This window comes from Lonchura striata, chromosome 7, assembly GCF_050655825.1.
Source record: "Lonchura striata isolate lonStrDom1 chromosome 7, ASM5065582v1, whole genome shotgun sequence".
Lineage (NCBI taxonomy): Eukaryota > Metazoa > Chordata > Aves > Passeriformes > Estrildidae > Lonchura > Lonchura striata.
Window position 1 is genome coordinate 3,871,861 of NC_140709.1, and position 21,573 is coordinate 3,893,433.

Below are 21,573 nucleotides of genomic sequence, written 5' to 3' on the forward strand. Positions count from 1 at the left end.
ATTACCTGAATATTGATAATGTTCGGTGCTTAGAAATATTTGAAGACTTTTGTACTTCACTCACTTGTCCATGGAGTAATTTTGGGAGCTGAACAGTATATTTCACTGCAGACAATCCTAAAATACGTTCTTAATAGTCTGGATGTATTAATATTCATTTTTAGAGTTTACATTGTGGAATGTTAGTTATTAAATTCTGTTCAAGATGTAAACTCTATTGTTTTGTAGCATTAATTATGCAAGTTTGAAATTCTGTTTCATTTTAAGGTAGGGCTTTTTATTTGTACATAGCTGTTGAAATAAATTACCAGTATGAGAAAACATTCTCTTAATAAACGAGGGATGCCTGGAGTTGGCTCTGCTAACTGAGACAATTTAATTCATCCATCATCAGGGATGATGTTTCTTAGCAACACAAAGTATTTTCACCCGGGGCGCTTTCACAAACTTTCACATTTTTCTTCAAATACAGCCTTGGTAGTGTTTTATATGACCTGAAGTTCGTCCATCTGTCCTGAAGCTCCCAATACTTTGCCATTCTCTCCAGTGATCAAATGATCCGATATATGTGAGGTTTTTTCAGCTTAATAATACACAAGTTGACTAGAGAATCATTTTGTGTGTCAGATTTTCCAAAGGGTTCTGGGAAATTATTTGTTGCTGTGTATAGCAAAGCTAAAAGTTATTGAAAATGTGTTACAGTTTCATAATAAAACAGATCTGAAAATTATTGGCTGGAGAGCCAGCTAAATGCTTGCTGATAGCCATAGCCTCAAGGGGGATACTTGGATCATTTGTAATAAAAGGATATCTTTGATATCTTTTAGTGAATTGACTAGTATTCTGTTTAGATCATTATTTATGAAAAAAAAAAAAAACTGGCTTGGTTCATAATGTTATATTATCAAATTGTTTGGGTGTAAGAATTGCCTTAATGCATTGCCAGAATTTTCCATGTTTATTCTTTTTGTGTGCTGCATGAAATCAGAAGAAGCTGTTGATCTGTTAAGACTACCTTTACTTCTTGCTTTCCATTTTTACAACATGTGTGGGGATGATTTGATCAGTGTAATTACCACCTGGGGAGACTTGGCTTGCTCAAGAAACCCCTTCAGGTATGTAACAGGTGTTGTTCAGTATGGAGAGCACACATCTTCCAAGTGCAATGTGTTATTTTGCTTTGAGAAATAATATATCTTGGTTTTTTGGTAAGCTGCTCAGCAAACTTCTGTTATGTGAAGAACTGACTAAGTCTTTGCTTCTGTCTTGCTTTGAGAGGAAAAGTTTTAGTGATTCTTCTTTGTCAGCAGTGCATAGTGACAAGTGTTTGTTAAATGTTGTGATGAGGTAATTATTATTCAGCTTCTTTCACAAAGAAGGTGTACAGAAAGCCTTTTAAATTTTGGGAAAAGAAGTTACAGAAACACGGATTTGATTCTTTCTCATAGGTAGAAAAATGCTGTGTTGTAGCTCGTGTCAGCTTTAATTGCTGAGATTTTAAGTAGGCACACAAAGTCTTTGTACACATGTGCAAAAAAATTAATGGGACATTTAATTATATGTCCAAGCACATCTTGTTTGAGGTGATCTTATTGCAGTGTAGGTGTTTCAAGCCCTGGTGTTACTGTCTAGAATCTTGCAAGATCTCCAGGTGCTCCCTAAGTCCCTTGAAGGATCACCTAAGTTGGAAGCTGTGTTATCCCACAGAAAACTATATCTGATAACAAAAGGGGAGAAAAATGTTTTGCTAGCAAGCCTTTAAGTCTCAAGTCTTTGAAAACTGCAGCAGTCACTTGTCTCTGATGCTGCCTTACCTGTAAGTTGGAACTGTGGCACCTTGCAGAAAGGTTAGGATTCTATTTGCTCCTGCAAGGCTTTGCTGCATGTTGGACAGGCTATCTACTTTTCTACCTCTGCTTTAGCATCCTGGGGTTGTTTGGGAAGCTCCAGAATCAGCTGTATAGTCTCTCCTTGCCCTTGTGAGGTTCTGTTAAAAAAATTCCTGGTAGTTGTGGTGGCTCCTGGAGGCACCTGAAGAGGCTGGTGCCAGGGATTTTTCCTGCAGGCTGGTGTTTGCCCTGCAATAAATAATGTAGGTGTGTTGTAGACCTGTATTTGCGTCTTGGTGCAGTCAGTAAAGACTGATGTGAGGGCCGGTAACTCATCTTTCAGAAAGTCAAATTTACAAGATTAGGTACTGAAATTGCTCCATAATCGAGAGTTCATTTTTCTAACTGTAAACCCAGTGTCTCAATTTACAAAACTAACAAGGGCTGCCACAGGCAGGTAAGCACCACCTGTTCTGTATGAATCCAAGCCTCCCAAATACTCTCCAGAAATTAAGAACAGTTTTATTTTGAATAAAGCTTTGGTTGGGGTAAAGTAATAAGGATTTCCATGGGATTCACAAGCAAAGTACAGCTCTCTGCTGTGAAATCCTGGAAGCAGTGCTGGTAATGTGTCAGTTTAGGGTGGAGGAGAAGGGGCTTCCATTAATTTTAAGTTCCTTTTCCTTGGGAACATTTTTTATGTGGCAGAATGGTTACTCAGGATAGGTAAATGATAGCAAAATGTCACTTGAGTGCTATGCTAGAGGCAAATGAATTACTAAATGTTCCTTTTAAACCATAGCCTCTCTTGCTTTCCTGAAGCAGACACTGGGGTCTTTCTCTTATCCCTGTTCTTTCTGAGCTATGGATTTTCTGTGTATTCTATGCAGTTTCCTATAGTTAGCTGTAATGACATGAAGAATTGATAAAAATTGCCTTTATGAAGGTAGTGAAAGGTCTAGAGTCAGTCTGATAAATAGAGAGGGATAACTTGCAATGATAAACGCACACTAGTGTCAAAACTGTTGTAAATTTTCAAAAACTACTTTTCATCCTCATCCAACCATGACTCAAATAAAGAACATTCCCTTTATGGCCTGCAGCACAATACAAGTTGTACTTTGTTAGCTTTCAGTTAAAGCGATGAACATATTACTTGAATTTTAGGAAAGAGGTTTTGAAAACATACTATATTTAGGGTTTAGTCTTGAAGTTATAAGAATAACTAGTGGTTCTTGCTGTTGTTGCATCTTTCAGTGTTCATGTGCAAAGAGTGACTTGATCAGAGTTGTCACTGGGAACATTTAGATTTTCATGCAAAGTATTTTTGGGCAGCTTTTACTTGGAAGAATATGGGATGGAATATAAAAGAATGAGCCTAAGAAATTATCATTTATGTGAAAAGGTCACCAATTATAATTGTTTGGGTACTGTTTCTGCAGTTAGTCTCTGAAAAAAAAGGGTGAGTGCAAACCAGGCTAAAGCACTTCTCAAAGTGGGTGTTTGACCTTGGAATTCTTATCATTTAATGTAGTGTCTTTTCAGATACTTGAGAATTCTATCATTTTATTCTGATTGGAATTTGGACACTTTCAGGAATGAGCAGTCTGTTGTTCTATTACGTGTTGTGTTTGCATCTAACTCGCATGATAGGAGAGTTTGCATGAAAGCAGATGTGGTTTCATTCAGCCTTTCTACTCAACACAAAACTATTGTGTTGTTAATAAAAATCATAATTAATTAGTGAGCTTTATTTGCAGACAAGGAGTATTATATAAAAGGATTGGGGCATTTTTAGAATCATAGAATGGTTTGGAAGGGACCTTAAAGGCCACATATATAAAGTATAGAACCTCCTGAAATGGGTACAATCAAATCCCAGTTGTATAAACAAAAAGGAGCATCACAATAGTTGTATATCCAGTGTTAATGATCTGTATTTCATATGAAAGACTGACCTTTTTGGGACCCTTTCTTCAGAAGTAAAGAACAGTCTAATCTGTTTCTTCTACCGTTGGAAGGGCAGTTGGAAATTTGGTTGATCTTATTTTTTTTCCGCATAACTATCACATGGGATGAGAGGGCCAATTGCTGAGATTGCAGAGGACTGTGCAGCCCCAGGCATCTTCCACCATGTGTAAAGACTGATTCTGGTTCATGCAAACAAATAAAAATGAACTGCCTAAGTTCAGCCCTAACACTGACTCAGATCAGGAAAAATATGATCCTTCCCAGTGACTTAAAATGGATGGATGCATGAGGCTGATATGTGATGGTTTGTATAAATCAAGGCAAATGGGCATTAGATTACACATTCATCATTGTAACCTGGTAAGCATTGGCCAGTGTTGTATTTAACTGTAAATAAAATATTAGAAAATTATAGTTTGAATTTGTTTTACTTGAATATGGTGGCTTAAAGCCCTGCAACTTGGATTTTGAGGGAGAGAGAGAAATGGCCAAGAGCCTGCACATTCTGCATGTGGGTTTTTTTATATTTGGTGGTCTCATTACTCAGGTATATAGCAAGCATTTTACTGCAATAATAATCTCTTCAAAATGCTATTTTTTAGGCCAGCATAAACCTATTTAAAATATCCTATATTAAACATATAAATGCTTTCCTGTGGCCAAATGAATTTTGTCCACACAACTGTGTAAATTTAACTTAAGCCACTTTTCAGCTTCCAGCCTCCTCATTGTTCTTTAATCTATGGAGTACAAAGAATTAAATGTGTCCAGTCTTATTAAATTTTGATACATTTAATTATGATCGGGGAGATGATTTGTAGTTAGGATTTTGAGATGTGGACCATTATTATTTTTGTAGACCAGCTCTCTTCTCTTTGCCTGTTCACTCCTGAGTGGGTGAAAAGGTCCAGGAGTATATAGAGGAAATGTCTGGACTGTGGTATGATACCAGTGAGCAGTCCTGCATCATTCTGTGCCTGGCTGTGATTCTGCCTGGAATTTTGACCTTAAAGTTGTCCCTGTTGTGAGAGGAGCTGCAGTTGTTTCAGGGTTACAAATGAAGTTTCTTACCTGAGACTGATGTTGGGATACACAGTTAAATATATCTCACTTCCTTTTTATATTCTTTATGCATAATTAGATCTAGGAAGACCTGGTAAGTGTGGAATTAGTGTTTGTTTCCTTTTTTGTTAAATTAGACCTGTCACCAGATTTTTTCCTAGATTCTCATGCACAGCCATTGCTGCTGCTTGTCATCTTCATCTCTCCCTGTTTTTGCATTAGTGTGGGCTCTGTGGCACTTCATTTAACATCAGTAAAGAACTCTATCAGAACTTCTTAATGTTGATTGTCTCTAATAACTTAGAATTTTTTTTTTTTTTTGCATGTGACTGATTTTTGAGGGGAAAAAAAAAAATCCATGTATTTTCATTGTTAGTGGAAATTGCAGATGGGGACCTCAAAGAGGAAGACCGAGGGGCATCCTCTGTAGGTTGTCCACAGTGTATTTGGTCAAGAAAAGAAACAGATTAAGGAATGTGACGTGTGGTTCTTGATGCAGAAAAAAAGCTTCTCTATGCCTAATACATTGGAAAACATTTGTTTAAGAGCAAGTCTCCCCTATGCAAAATTTGCCCCTGTAGTATTATTGAGGTCAGTATCCATGTAGGTTCTCATCTACACTCAATGTGGTGCCTGAGGTCAGCTTTGGCTTGTAAATGCAACTTTAGGGAATGTTTTGTCTGGTCCTGTTAAAAAGCATCTCTGAAAGTTGTTCAGAAACTTATTTACTCCTGCTCTTCTTGGGCTTGTCTTCAGTTCCTGCTTAAGAAATAGAAGCTGTAAGTGAAACATTGTGTCCTGCTTAGTAAGAAAATAATCCTTACATGTATACATATGCTCATTGACTGCTTTTGGATATTAATTTGAAGGTGAATGCTTTCAGTTCTGAATGTTTAGTAGACATTTCTATGTGAAAAAATGTGAGTTTTGTGAGAATGACTGTTCTAAGTTGATGAGTCCCGCAGTCTGTGATCCAGGTATCAAAATGGTATTTCATAAAAATCAAATAAACTCTGACTTATCAAGTGGGTAAGTTCACATGTCCCTGTGATTCTTGGAACATCCTGGCTTGACTCCTCTCTACCAGTGAGGTGCCTGCACTTCATCATGTGTTGGCATGTTCCCTGAGACTCAGCATTCCTCCTCTGTATTACTTCTTGATAGTTCTTTCATTAATCCTTCAAAAGTGCTGGACTGCTTAATGGAGTGGGAATAAAAATAATGCATTTTCAGAAAGTCTTCCAGTCTTTCTGCATCTCTCTTAAGTGTTAATCAATTAAGTGATTCTGATTCTAGTCACTCCCCAGGTTAGATCTCGGAGATATGGGGATGGATAAACGTACTCTGTAAATTAGGTGTGAAACGGTTGGGGAAATGCACAAGCTGGTGCTCTGCAGAGCCAAGGCAGGTCTGGCTGGGCTTTATTTTAGCTCATGTGTGGGCAGGCTGGCAAGGCTAGTGCTGAGCTGGAGAGAAGTGGATGTCCTGGGAAGAAATTGCTCCAGTAGGAAAAAGCTCAGGTGTTCATCGTCTACCTGTTCTTTTCTATCTGTTTATTCCTTGAGTTCTGTCATATGGGCTGTTTCGTTCTGCTCTTCGGGTTTTTTTACACTTTAACTTCTGAAATTCTTAATAGATAGTTGGGAGTCATAGGCCATCAGGTGCCACAGTTTTGCTTATAAACAAGACTAGAATATTTTAACAAAAAATTATTGCCAATTCTCTTTAAGGGTTCTGCCCAATAAGTAAAGATTAGTTTATGATATTATATAGACAGTGGAAAAAAAGCCTGTATTTCTTAGGTATCATGTTATTTCAAAATTAGATTTGTTATAGGTATATTATGATAGGCAGAATTATTACTCAGAGTGTCTCTTCCCTGGAAGTGAATATCTGCTGAAGATGCCCAGTGTAATCTCTGTTTGAACTGGCCTGGATATAATTAATTGATTATCGATAGATTGATGTGCTGTGTGAACAATGGGAAAAGATCAGAAGTAAAGGTGCAGCTGCCTCCTTTCCTGGTAAAGAATCTTCCAGTCTTGAAAACCAGCCATGGCACATGCCAAGGTTGGAGACCTGAGCCTGCTATAGTCTCAATTTAAGATACTTCCCCAAAATTCTTATGCCCACTCTGAAATAATTTCACTGCATATATTTTACCCCTGGTATTCACATATTCAGCAACCTGCAAGTTCTGCTCAAGCTGTGAGTTTTAGAGGATGTCTAATGTTCTGTTTAAAGGTGAGGATCCTGTTACATTTTTTCTTTAAATTTTATGAGCATTTTATATAATGATGTTCCTGTCATGCTTTTGGCCATGAATCAGCACAGCATTTCTGTGCAGGCTTTAATTGAAGCGTGGAGTTGTCTTGCTGTGCAAATGTTGAAGTCAGTGAGACTATTAATTAAAATTAAGTATCTGCATAAGTGCTTTTGCTAAAAATAAGTTACTTCATAACAGCTTTGGGCCATATTTGGGAAGGAGGGGGTTGTTTTTTTCAAACTTTGGGAATAGGTATATATTTCTCTCTGAATTGCATGATGATAAAATGTAGCAGCAATACCAGAGGGCAGAATGTTAATGGGAAAAAGTGCGAGCTTTCTGCCTTGTCAGATGTCACCTAAGATGCTATTTATTGATTTTTAAACAGAATAAAACTGTTATGGCTTTTGTATTGCACAGAGACTGGTGGAAAACTTGAGAAGTTACTGCTGAAGCTGGCACTGTAGTTGAAGCACACAAGTGACAGGAATCAATCAGTTCTTTATCTTCTGAGTGCCTGGTTACAACTCTGTTTTTCTTCCACCAGTTATTTAAAGTTGGAGCTTCTCAGAGCGAGACTCCTTAGGTACTGTGCTGTGTGTCATTTGTTTTCTAGCTGTGTTTGAAGCCATTAAAAATATTGCCAGGGACTACTGAGCTGTGGCTTTTCCCATATGTATTAGACAATTTACAATACAGATTTACTGTACAATTTACCTTATAAAATGATCTGATTTATTAATTCTCACGGTACCTTGGCAGAATAGCATCTTTTTGTCTCTTCAGTCTGGGTCTTTATCAGACTCACTTTATCATGCCAGCCTGTTACCTTTTTTCTGATTTCTTTCAAAAATAGACTCCTTACAAGCTATAACACTCCTCACCTGCAGCAAACCAATAAATTAATAGTGGAGGGAAGAGATCATTGGAAACATGGCTAAGAGGAATGTGCACCAAGCTGCCTGTGCTGTCAGATTTCTCACTGCACTTTTCTGTCTCTTCCAACACCCATCTTAAGATCTCTGCCCTGCCTTTTTGCAGGTGTATGTGATGTGCATAAAGCAGTGACCACAGAGCTAGGCAGAAAAAGATGAGGGACCCTATTTCACATGATGCCAGCCAGGGTGAAGCCTTGTTTGCCTGAGGTCACACAGAGATCTGGTGCAGGTGTTTTGTGACCACAGGCTGGTTCTTCTGAGGTGCTTCAGCACAATGTGTGTTGATACCTCCAAGCTGTTGGTTTCTCACTGCTGCTGTTCTTAGTCTCTATCATTTAGTCCATGATTGGTAGCAGAAGCTGAGAATCCCACTCCTGGATATACTAGTGATTCTTGCTGAACATCACATGGTTGTTCCTAAAAGTGAGTCTCTATTTCCTATTTAAAGTAATTGATTAATGTTGTTGATGGAGTTGCATTTGCTTAATGTCTCTACCAAAAGTTTCTGTAAAGCACTGTTGCATGAACACAAAGCAAAATTTACATTGTTTGGGGAAAAGTACCAATGTTGCCATCTTTACTATGAGCACGTCAGTTGCTCTTTATTGCTTTTTAAATTTGATTTTGTTGTTGTGTGGCGTGCTTTTCAATAAACATAGTGGTTTCATTTATATAACACTAGAATTATTGTTAATGCCCAGGTTCATACTGTGAGTTGGGTATGTAATATTGTGTCCAGTGGGATCCTGTATCACAGAATTTGCATAGTTATAGTGCTGGTGACATCGTATCTCATACAAAGAACCCAGGGACCTGATACAATATCAGTAAAACTGTCTCCTAGGTATGATTCAAACAGTTTTATTAGCAACATATGGGGTATGAAGGAGCCACAGAGGGTAGTTTTGAGTGTAAGGGTGCTGGCCTATCTTTTTCAGCCTGTAATTATATCAGTCCTCTTCTATGGTATTATTTGTTGCTGCTCTGGGATTGCAGAAAAAAATAACTACTAATATGATGACACAAAGGATCAGAATAAATTATAATTGTTGACTTTACAAGAAATTCATTGGCAAAAAGGCTTACTGTCCAGAGCTCGGATGTCATTTCTGGTGCAGCTTCAGAACTAAGCCACTGCACTAAATAATATAGTTTTGAAAGTGTTAGGGTTTTCTGGCAAACTTATCCTGCTGTATTGGATGCTTTTGTGATCTGACAGATACAAGGAAGAAACTTTTTGGCTGCATTTTGGTTTTTAATCTTAAGCTAAAGGAGTGCATTTTGTTTAATTGCTAGTGGGATATTGAACTCTTGTTCCCCAAATGGAACATATTCTAATTAATCATCTTGAATTAAAGAGTTCATAATTTAAATTATGACATTAAAAACTTGCGAAAATATAATTAGAAAATTATAGTAGTGCTCTGTTTAGTTGTACTTCTTAGAGTCATGAAGTATAAAAAAATAACTTCTACATGTTGTAAAAATGATAAAAGTTTGGGGGTTTAATGTTTCTGCCAGTTGGCTGAAGAGCCACAGTGTATATGTAGCTATTAAAGAAAAATAGTATTTGACAACTTCCCAGATGATTTTTTAAAATCCATGTGTTGTAAAACAGTGGGCTGAGCAACTTCTCTGCACAAGAGCCCGTGGAGGGAATTGGGACTATTATTTGGACTTCAGTCAGAGTTACTTCTGAATATTTTTATTCCTCATTGAGGTTCAGCATGGAACAAACAGTCTGGGACCTCTGTGCTGCTTCACTGATGTGGAAGCATTTTTCATCTGCTTGTTTCCAATCCATACTCTTGTTGGTCTTACTGTGGTTGCAATAATATAATAAATATATAAATTTATCTGGAAGGGATCCTTAGAATTGTTCATCCTTTGTTTTCAGGTAGGATGAAAATTTTTTGAATAATTCCTGACTTAATTACACATTAAACAAGATAGTAATAAAAAGAATCTAATTTATAATTTATTTTCTAAACTTCTTAGAGTTCAAGCTCTCTGCTGGCACTTCATTGTTTTTGTGAGCTTTTCTGACTTCCAGAAACTTTTGAAGATAATTGCAGGTGATTGAGGAGCTATTTTAACTTGTTCCCAACAAGTATCCAACAGTAAAAGACCTGAGACTTTGCCAGTTTGCATTTGTTTTGAAAAATAACCTCTCATCCTGTATCTGCTTTATCTCTTTGGGTGCTTCAACTGGAAACTCACAAATTTGCTGCTGTTGAGACTCTCAAGTTCTTGTGTGAAAACTGAAGTAAAATTGTAACAAGCCTTGTAATTTTGAGAAATAAGTAGAAACATGTAGTGAGACTTGTGATTGAGAAGTGGACAGATGTCAGCTTGTAGGTGCATAAACATAACAATCTTCTGATCTTTAGTGCAGTTGTCCCCTGGCTCCAGCACCACCAGCTACAGGGTGAAATGGTCATTTCCAGTGTGCCTCAAAGTCAGCTTGCTCTTTAGACATCATTAAGCATAAACTTGTACTATTTTAATGCAATTTTTTTTTGCCTTTTTAATGTCATTTTGCTTTTTTCATATTTTTTCTCTTTTCCCATATCATTTGTTGTTTGGAGTAGAAAGTTCACACCCACTTTGCTAAAGATGGTAAAGGAGTGATTTCTGAAATTAACTATTAAATAAAAAAAGTTATATAAACATATCTGGACATCACATCATAGGGACTTCAGAGCTGTCTCAGGAGCCTCTAGAGCCACTCATGTTAATTGTTGCATATCTTGTAAATGTGTTTATTTCAAAGTACTGGAAGCCTTCCAAGAAATTTCTGTATTTAAAAGGGCAAAAAGGATGTCACAGTGGATTTAGTCCAGGACAAAATAAAGTAAAGGTTAACTTGGACTTCCATCAGTGAAAGCTTAAAAGCTAAAAATAAAAATAAATGTTGGCCACTATGGTTTTGTGATAGAAGGATTTGTGAGACAAAGCTGATTTTTTTTTAATATAGGCTTGTGTCTCTGGCCTTTATTACTATATTTAACTAATTTCTTTTGAAGCATTAAATCTTTGCAATGCAGTATTTTGATGCACAAACTTAGGTTGTGTGTAGCTGGGACAGAAAAGATTAAAAATGTCCTGTTGCTTAAAGTGTAACTTTTAATGAGATAAGGAAGGCCTACACCTTGTGGTTTCCCAATGTGTTCATGGCCCACTTAATCAGCAATTTCATTGCTATGTAATTATTGCTGCTTTATTTTTCAGATGATTAAAAGAATGCTGGAGAAATACATCTGCACTTAGTACCATAGTTCAGTCATCAAAATACAGGAGCACTGTATTTGGGCCAGAAAACAGGGTGGGAAACCCCACTGTGAGAATACACTGGTGATACCAGGGGAGGCAGAGAGAGCTGAGACAGTTCAGCCTTGAGATGAGTGGGCTCAGGGACACAAACTGAATTAGAGGAAATTCTGTTACAGTGAGAAGGTTTTTGCTGTGAGTGGCCAAACACTGGGACAAGTTACCCTCAGTATCTGTGGAGATACTCAGAGCTGGAGTGGTCCTGGGGACCCTCTTGTTCTCTGATTTGGTCAGAGTGTTTGGACTGGTTGCTCTCTGGAGGTCCTTGGTTGTGGAATCTCCTTTTGTTTGCCTTCATCTCACGTGTGGTCTGTCTTCACAGATATTAGGCTAAGGGAGGTATTTGGGATGAATATTTGTATGGTGTAGTATTGGACAATATTTGGATGGATCTTCACAAAGTCACAGAATGGTTTGGGTTGGAAGAGACTTTAAAGATCATCCAATTCCAACACCCTGCCATGGGTACGGACACCTTCCACTAGACCAGGCTGCTCCAAGCCCTATCCAGGGATGGTCTTGAGTACTTCCAGGGGTGGGGAGACTGCAACCCCTCTGGGCAATGTTTAGTCTCGTCTTAGCCTAAAACAGGTGGAAAGTTAGATCAGACGAGCTCAAATTCTCTTTGCTTTTTCCTCACAGCTCCGTTTAGATTGAAGAATGCTACTACACTGAAGAAAATCACACTCTGAAATCTGTCCATTGGACTGAAGCAGATAGGATGGGTTGGAAGAAATACAGCTCACCACTGAGATCCATGGCCAAGATTCCCAAACTGCTTTGGCGAAGAACTCTGAAGCAGCACCACCTGGTATTTCACTGCTGCCAGTTTTGAATGCAGGTAATAATGCTTCTGATAAATATGATGTGTTTGTTAGATGAAAAGGGGGGAAGAGAGGTTTGATAGGTTTGGATTCTTGGTATTATTAGGTGTCTGCTAATGATTTTTTTACTCTGCTTGCCCTGAAATGATGGCATGGTTCACATTGTACTTCCAGTACGTGGTAAGTCTGATAAGGTTGCAAGTCTTGGGAAGCAAAGGAATCTTTCTTTCAAGACACAATTAGCAACGTGTTTGATTTCTTTTTTCTCCTTTTCTCATTTTCAATCAAAGCCTGGATTCATGTGGTTGCAGCAGAGAGGAGAGATGATCATGAATCTGTTAACTATTAGGCTGCACCTGTAATTAAAGTAGACTGGCTTCATGTTGCTGTAAAAGAGTGACAGGCCTTAGTGACAGCTGGGACCTACAGCAAAATAGGAAGGGGTAACCAGAAATATTTGGCCATTCAGATATATATTAATTTACCACCCTGCTGCCTGCCCCCAAAAAATCAGCATATGTTCAAACTAATGATAGTCAGCAGTGAAATGCAATTGTATTTTATAGTTCTGGTGAGGGAATTAGTTTTCCTCACAGTGAGTGAGAATGAATAAATTTGGTTGTATCTTTGAGTTAAAATGACACTTCAATGTGGCTTCTGTGCCTCTAAAACTGGCCTAAGCCTGGGCTGTTTAAGGAAGCGAAGTGGTGTGACGTAGGGGTGTGTCAGTGCCATTCCTTTTCTTCTCCCTTTTCTTTTCCAGTAACTTCTGAATTCATTAGGCAACCTGTATTGAATTTACCAGAATAGTAGGTGCTACAGGAAATAACAGACTTTCAGCTACTCACATGAAATCCGTGCCAAGGACTCTATATTTTTAAGCTGTGAATTCATTTATGATTAATGTTTTAATTATTTGTTTGTGTCCTAATTTCTTCCACGTTTCAAATTTAATTAAGTTTGAGATAACAGGAGTAAGCAACAAACTCCAGGCCCTTCCTTCTTTCTCAAATTGCTTACAACCACCACAGTGCTTTCTCACTGGGGGATTTTGCCAGAGCTGTGATGCCTCTGAGGCTGCTTCTTGCACAGAAGTACTCTCATGAACTGGACATAACCATAAAGGTGTTCTGGTGTGTGTCAGCAGGTGGAAGGGGACACCCCTGTCCTGAGCTGGGCACAAACAGCCTCGTGTGAGGAGAGCAGTGTCTCTGTCTCCCAAGTGAGAGAACTTGATGTGATGAGAGAAGAAAAGAAATACATTTCACACAAGTATTACATACAGTGTAATATTTTTACCATGAACTGTAAAAGTTGTATGTTTTGATTCCTCCTACTGTGCAGCCATCTATGATTTACATTATATAGGATAAGGTTTTCAAAACTTTGAGTCTTTGGACTGCTATTGTCAGAAATGATTCAAACATTCAGGACCCAAGTCGCATTGCAACTTCATGAAATTTTCACCTTTTTCACCTTTTCCTTTGAAAATGGAGCTGAAAGTTACTTGGGTATTTTTTCTAGAATACTTTAATTATGCACAATTTCATCTGGTGCGGAGCACAGGGGAGGCACAGGCACTGAAATACCCTGGGCACAGGCAAAGCAATCACAAGCCTGAGGGCAAATGGGTATTTATGGGGGGTGAGTGGAGATCAGATGGACACCACCAGTGCTGCCCTTGGAGGTGACCAAGATGTCTCATTATTCTAGGTGTACCTGGGTAGGTAAACACAACCTGTCCATCTATGTCTCGTTTCACACTTCAGTGTGCAGTGAAGTGACTCCATAAATGTTACTGATTTCCACATGCAGGCTTTGGCACCCAAGTGTTCCTGTTAAGTGTAAAAAAAATAGAGGGTTGGTGTCAGCCTACCTAATTTTTCAAAATTATTGGAGGCTTACAAATGGTAAAGTTTAATTCAACACCAGGAAATGAAGAAATTTTTTCCTTCTTGGAAGGTCAGGGTGAGGAGGCCCCAGCACAGGGTGCCCAGAGAAGCTGTGGCTGCCCCTGGATCCCTGGGAGTGTCCAAGGCCAGGTTGGATGGGGTTTGGGGCAATCTGAGAAGGTGTCATGGGGTTGGACAAGCTGTTCTTGAAGGTCCCTTTCAATCCAAATCATTCTGATATTCTGCAGTTTTCTACTGCTCTGTAGGTTGTTACTGCTAGTTATTTTTCAAAATTACGAAAGCGCAGCACTTTAAAATCTCAGGAATATGTCTTGGTGCAAAGTACAACAATACTCTGAGTTCAAACAGCAGCAGTGAGGGAGGAGCACAGACACTTGAATCGTGTGGTTACTACTGTGAATGTACCTCAGAGTCTAAAACTAGAACCCTTTCTCACACTTTCCCCATGCAGAAGAAAGGGCAAGTGCAGACCTTGAACATGGTCTGTACTCATATCTGTTTATACATAGGCTGATAGGTTTTTTTCCTGACAACTTAAATTTGAATATTATCTACTGGAAATTTCACAGGATTCTGGTAAACAGGTAATAATTATTTTTAGGTGTTTTCCAGCGTGACACTCATTAATTGACTGTTTCAGCTTACTTGGTGACGCTATCTTCATTTTTTTTGTGTTAATGAGACAATGTTGGTGTACTTACTCAGATGTTTACTGAGAAACAACAGCTGGATGGGTGCTAGCAAAACCTGAGACCTGCCAGTTCAGCTGGGCCAATGTGCTTCATAGGACCCTGGTGTAGTCAGAATACATCTTGCATAAGTAAATCTTAATGTGACAATTTTCTGTCTTGTATCTTTCACTGTTGAGGTTTGTTTTTTTTTTAATTTTTCATAAATGTGTTCTTAGAGCAGAGCAATTCTAAGCATGTCTTATGGGCATGCTTACAAACAATTTGAATATATTGCTTAGCATGGGCTCAAAGATATAGAAATATGTATTTTTATTTATATATATCCCTTCACTTTAGGGATATTTAACTTCTGGCTTACCTTGTAGCAGAATAGGAATGTGGATCTGTAGGAAGCAATATTCTCACTGAGGCAGCCTGTGTAGAAGTCTTGATCCTGGCTCACCTGTAGCATCCAAGTTGTGGAATAAACCCTGGATTTTAGAGTCTGGTAGTTTTGAAGCAAGGAGCTTTCTAGGCCGACTGGTTCATCTCAGGTTAGAATGGAAACTAAAACCCCTCCCTGCATGTAGAGGGGGAAGCCTAAAGAGGAAATAATGACTTAAAATATGCTTTCATCTGCTGTACTGAAAGAAGATTAAGGTGGGTTGGTTTTTTTTTAAACTTTTTAATCAGACAAGCTGTGTTTTGTCATGTAGTTTTTTGGCAATTTAATTACAGCCTTAAAAATGCATAAGTGACTGTAAAAGTCCTAAAAGCATTTGACAAAACCTAATTGTGTATTATGTGGTCAGCAAAAACTTACTAGTTGGAGTTGCATGTTTTTAGTCTGTGGGAGTATTGGTAGCTGAAAGAGTTGTGTATTTCTATATTCTTTGTGAAGCTGTAATGAAAATGAAGTTATCATTGTGAAGCTTCCAGTTTTGACAGTGAGAATGGCCCTTCGATCTCCGAAGGCTGCTGGATTCTCCATATAAGTTGAAACCATAAACATTTTATGGCACAAGATGAGTTGCTGGGATTCAAACATAAATTTTAGAAAGAAAAAGGAAAAAAAAAAAAAAAGAGTGAATGCCTGCATCCGTGAATGTATTGAATTGCTGCAGTAAAGAAGAGCCATATGGTATTTTGGTAACTTCTGGGCGTTGGGAAATTATTATAGATTACAGGTCAGTTGGACCTGCAGACATTCTGTGGGTAGGAATGACTTTATTTTAGTAAAACAGTGCTTTTTGTTCAGCTTGTATTGTCCAGATTGCTGAAGAATTTTATCAGATTAAGCATTTCTATGTATTAGTCATTGTGGAAGGACACTGGAGTCCAAGACTATGGGCTAAAACCACAGTCTGTAGCTTTCTTTTTTGCCTAGAAGAGCATGCAGGGAAAAGAATATTTCCTGTTCATTCTTTGAAAATGAAAACAAAAGAGATTGACATCCTTTTACTCTTGCAGTCAAGTGTCACTCATCCTGAAGTTGTAATAATCAATTCAGGATGGCTACTTACACTTCTTTACAAAATTGGATTAAAGAGCTTTGCAGATAAGTTAAAGACCACAGGAAAAAACAAGCTCATAACTTCATAACTTTAAACTGAATTAGTTGTTTCTTTGAATTGCTTGTTTTTAGTCATGTTGCCATAGGTATCAAAGCAGAGAGCTATTATCATTCCTTTGTAAGGATTGCTGCTGTTTTATATTCACGTTGCAGCAGATCAAAGGATGGGTCTGCAGACACGGAAGGGAAGGTGTGCTGTTTCAAAGATATGCAAACACACCTAGAGTGAGTTGGTCCAGGTATTGCAGATGCACTGACAGGGACTTGCAGATGGCAGCAGCATTGTTTCATTCCTGAAAATCTATACATTAGTTGCTAAAGCTTTTTTCTGAATTTTTTAAATCTCTGCCAGCTAAAACTCACTCATATGTTGCTGCTCCCTACACTTAGTTTTGTCTTGATGTTTGGAAGGACCTGGCTTGTTAACTGCCACTGAGTGTTAATGGTACATCCTCCTCTTACTGATATGTGTTCAGCTCTGCTTCACCCAAAATGGTGTCTCCATCTGAAATGATTTGCAAGAAACTATAGAAACTATTGCCCAGAGAAGCTGTAGCTATCCCATTCCTGGGAGTGTCCAAGGCCACGCTGGATGGAGCTCTGAGCAGCCTGGGACAGTGGAAGGTGTCCTATGGCAGCGTGTTGGAATGAGATGACCTTTATGGTTCCTTCCAACCCAATCTTTTTTATGATTAGGGCTTTGATACCCTGGAAGAAATCTGAAGACCTAACATTTTCGGAAAGGCGGAATGTCTCAATAGTTTCTGCAGTGATCATAACCAGCTCTGCATCCCCATGTCAGCAGTGTACCAATTACTATCCGTGTGAATTAAGGGGATATTTTGGTTCAGACTTTGGGAGGACCTTAGAACCACCTTCCAGTGCCTATGGGGCTTCAAGAGAGCTGGAGGGCAACTTTGGACAAGGGCCTGGAGTGGCAGAACAAGAGAGGAGTGGCTTCACATGGGCAGAGGGCAGGGTTAGATGGGATATAAGAAAGAAATTCTTCCCTGTGAAGGGTAGTGAGGTTGGGGCACAGGTTGCCCAGAGAAACTGTGGCTGCACCTGGAAGTGTCCAAGGCCAAGCTGAACAGGGCTTGGAGCAACCTGGGGTAGTGGAAGGTGTCCCTGCACATGGCAGGAGATTTGGAACAAGATGATCTTTAAAGTCCATTCCCACTGAAGCCATTCTATGATCAAGGAATAAATAGAAAAAATTAATTTTGGCATCAAAGATATCAAGTGTTACTGCAACACATACTGAGAAGTTTTGGCTTAACCTTGTGCATAACTTCATACATATGACTGCCAGTAATTTTAGTGTGAGCCACTAATCTACCTGATGCTGCTCATCATCAGAGTGATTGTTTTATTTATTTTTCAATAAGCACATCTAGTCAAGTCATGGAAACACAACCTAAATGAGCAGAGCCCCAGCTCTGCAAGCAGAGCTATTGGAACCTGCAGAGATTGTTGTACCAAATCCAGGGTGTTTGGGAATGATTATTATTGTTTTTACGCTTGCATTTTTTGTACTGTTTTTATTTAGTGTCATTTTACTAAATAACAGTTTAGTTTAATCCTAACTTGAAAGACCTTCTTTAAAGCTACATGCAGTGACTGATTTTCTTTTGAAGACTTGAATCTATTTACAGAATCTCACTACTGTTTTTAACTAACTTCTTTGCAATGTTTTCTTTCAACCTCGAAAATTCATTAGCTGTAGCACCACGTGTAAAATGTCTTCAGTCTTTGAACTCATATTTTATTTAGAAGCCTGGCATATCTGTGAATCTAAATTAAAAACAAAAAGCCATTTAGTGAGGAAATAGTTAATAACAAAACGTTGCACATAGTGTCTGAAGAGGCTGTTAGTTTGCTCAGGAAGTTTTCATTTTCTATAATCTGCTGCCTCATTATTTGTAATAGTGAAACTGCTCCTTACCAATCCTACCAATCCCTTACATGAAGAAATGAAAGTGGTGTTGACAGTTCTGGGTGGAAAATACTGAGTTAGGCTTACTGGGCCATATTCTGCATTGAAGTGAAATGTAAGAACCCGAACTGTTGCCTGGAGTGATCATTTCCACAGGATTGCAACAGGATTCTTAGTATCTTTTGGAATGGCTGAGATTCTCCAAAGTTTATGACTAAATGCACTTCAAAACTTGATGTCATCTGGTCCAAAACTGGAGTGAAAGAACCTGGAGGTGAGTATTCAGCTGCTCCAGGAGCTGCACTGGTGGTGCTGGTGGATGTGTATCATGGGGTAATTTTTGCTCTGTTATTTCAAGATTGAGATTTTGGTAGTTGCTAAATTTCTCTTTATTGTGGACGATTGAACTTAAGAATCTTCTCATTTGAATAGTTGTGCTTTACCCACTTTTTCCAGTCCCAGAATACCTGCTGTTTTAGTGCCATCAATACATAAACTCATAGTGGATAAATTGTAAGGTGATGTTTTTAATCAGTCATTGAGGAAGATGTTTTAATAAGTTAAAAAAGTTAAGTAGTGTACATAAAAAGTGGCTGACTTGCACCTTTTTCTTGTTTTACAAAGCATCAACGTTTTTGTCAAAAGATTTTGTGCTAAGTATAAGTTGAACTTGATTAGAGGGATGGATCACCATTCCTGCTAGGAAAGGCTGACAGAATTAGGATTCTTCAGCCTGGTAAAGAGAAACTTCAAGATGAACTTCCAGTACCTGAGGGGAATTTACAATGGAGAGAGATTCTTTATATGGTCACGGAGCGACCAAGGGGAGATGGATTCATCCTGGTAGAGGACAGGATGAGATGGGATATTGGGAAAAAATTCCTCCCTGTGAGGGTGGGGAGACCCTGGCATGGGTGCCCAGAGAAGCTGTGGCTGTTCCATGCCTGGAAGTGTCCAAGGCCAGTTTGGAGCAACCTGGGGGTGGAAGGTGTCCCTGCCCATGGCGCAGATGAGATGTAAGGTCCCTTCCAACCCAAACCACTCTATGGTTTGCCTCTTAGTGAACAATATAAAATGACTGTTCGCAAGTCACGTACGTTTTGTAACTGCTGCTTTTTCCAAAGCAACATCTTTCAGAAGGTTCAGTGTGTTCTCTTTGAATATAAAGCAGTTTGATAACACTGGAAATGCTTTAGAGAACAGCAGTGACTTGTTATATTGAAAGACTTGAAGAGGCAATACATTAGGCTAAAAGCAGTGGCAGTACCTGCAGAGCTCACTGTACGTGCCCTTAAGCAAAAGATAATAATTAGTTGGTTGTATTCCCCTGCAAACCTGCCCAGGTGTTGATGTTTATGAATTGCAAAGATCACCAACTCGAGCTCTGAGCTGCCAGAGTTGTTTATGCCCTTTCAATTTTTAATGTACCTGTAAGATGCTTTGATGAGGGCATTTAATCCAACGGGATTTGCATGCCATAATCATACCTCTGGTGATTCCAGCACAAAAGTGAGGGTAGTTCTTCAAAATATTGTGAGTGCTAACTTCCACTTCAGTATTAATAATGAACATTAAGAACATCTCTGAAAATCTTCATATTTTCTTGGCCAAACAGTATTTGGTTGCTTGTGGGATGATGGTCATTAAAATTGGTGAAGTATCTGCTGTTGGGTAGCCTGAGGAGTGAGAACTTGCTTACAGCGTGGGGATACCTGCTTTGCTAATTGGTTAATCCACATTCAGCTCAGGCAGTTTGCACTTCAGTGAAAAGGAAATATTTGACTAGAATTGACTTTCCCCATCATTCTGGTACAGTGGATGCTGCTGCTGTCCTCCCTAAAACCACAGGTGTAAGTATTTTGAGTTAAATAAAAATAAAATGTAAGTGATAATAGAAAGTTTACACAGACTAGGAGTATTTTTAATGTATAATTTGTAACAAATTAAATATGTCTATACGTATATATAATTGCTGAATTTTTACTGTGTGTATTTTAACATACATGTATGTGGACTTCTTGAAGTTCTACCATTTTGGTATTTCAGAAGTCTCAGTGTTTCATTTTGTGTTCCTGAAATACAGCAAAGCTAGTAAAAACTAAGATAAAAAATAGATCTGAGCCTCCTTGTGCTAAATATTCCATGTTTGATGGTGGTGTGGTGAGTTGGTGGGTGACCTTGGATTAGCTGAATCTGAGGGAAAAGAAGTAAAATTGTATTTTCTTTTTTTCAACTGGAAGTTGTTGCTAACATGAAGTCTTAATATGAAAGCTCCTTGAGTTATCAGGTTTGACTTCTGCTTAGCAAAAGAACCGTACATTTCCACTTGGGGATGGAAGAAAATAACATAATTATTAGTATTAATAAGAATTGGTTTTCAACTACATTACAAAATTATTTGGGTTGGAAGGAACCATAAAGACCTAGCTGGTTTTGGTGAGTTTAAATAAAACATTAGGGAAAAAAAAAAGCGATCATGTGAATATATATTACCTGAACCATATTTAAGCCAATTTAAATCTGAGCTATCGCCACTGAAGGATAAGAGGGGGAGGAGTTTTTCACCAGGCAAGGCAAAATATCAAAATAACAAATTACAGTAGCTGGGCTGAGAAGATATAGCTAATTCCTGAGCTGCAGAGCAGGTCTCTAAGAGCTGTGGTAAGACTATCTCCAATATAAATACAGCTGGTAGTATTTTGGTATAATTCCATTAGTTGTCATGGCTCTGTTTAGGAGATCCCATTGTGGCAGTGTGGGACAGTGCTGGTGGCTTCACGTGGAGTGTGAATATAAAGCTGGGAAACATGTTTGGAACATGTGTGTTCATCATCTTATATAAAACATACATATGCATATAACATTTATGAACATCAACTAGGTAACAGACTATTATTATGCAATGGCTATTTAAATATTTTAATATTTAAATAGATATAATCTAGATTATTCCATGTGAGCCCAGTCCTGGGAGCTCTCATGTGAGTAGGTGCAGCTCGAGGGAGGCTGGCAGAAGCAGACCTGGTGTATTTTTCAGAAGCCTTTAGTTAACAGCAGCCCTGTTTCAGCCATGTGCTTTTCTGGAAAACAGCCTTTTCTTAGAAATTTTTAAGCCAGCTGGCATTTTACCTTCAGTTCTGTAGCAGATAAGAATTTTTAGATTGCGAGAGATAGTGTATCATGTGTTGGTAGCCTCTGTCAGAGTTTCTCAGTAAATCTCCTCTGGCAGGTTTTGCCAAGCTTTAGTTATGATCCATTAA

General features: G+C 38.5%; 1 protein-coding gene across 22 annotated transcripts in view; it reads left to right on the forward strand.

Annotated features, from left to right (window-relative positions):
* The window catches only part of QTMAN (queuosine-tRNA mannosyltransferase), a 188,653-nt gene that overhangs the window by 9,772 nt on the left and 157,308 nt on the right, over positions 1-21,573 (forward strand). For all 22 annotated transcript variants that reach the window (XR_014956468.1, XR_014956466.1, XR_014956467.1 and 19 more), the window contains one exon: positions 12,039-12,237. The gene's annotated coding sequence lies outside the window, so the exon portion shown is untranslated. The remainder of the gene's footprint in view (positions 1-12,038; positions 12,238-21,573) is intronic.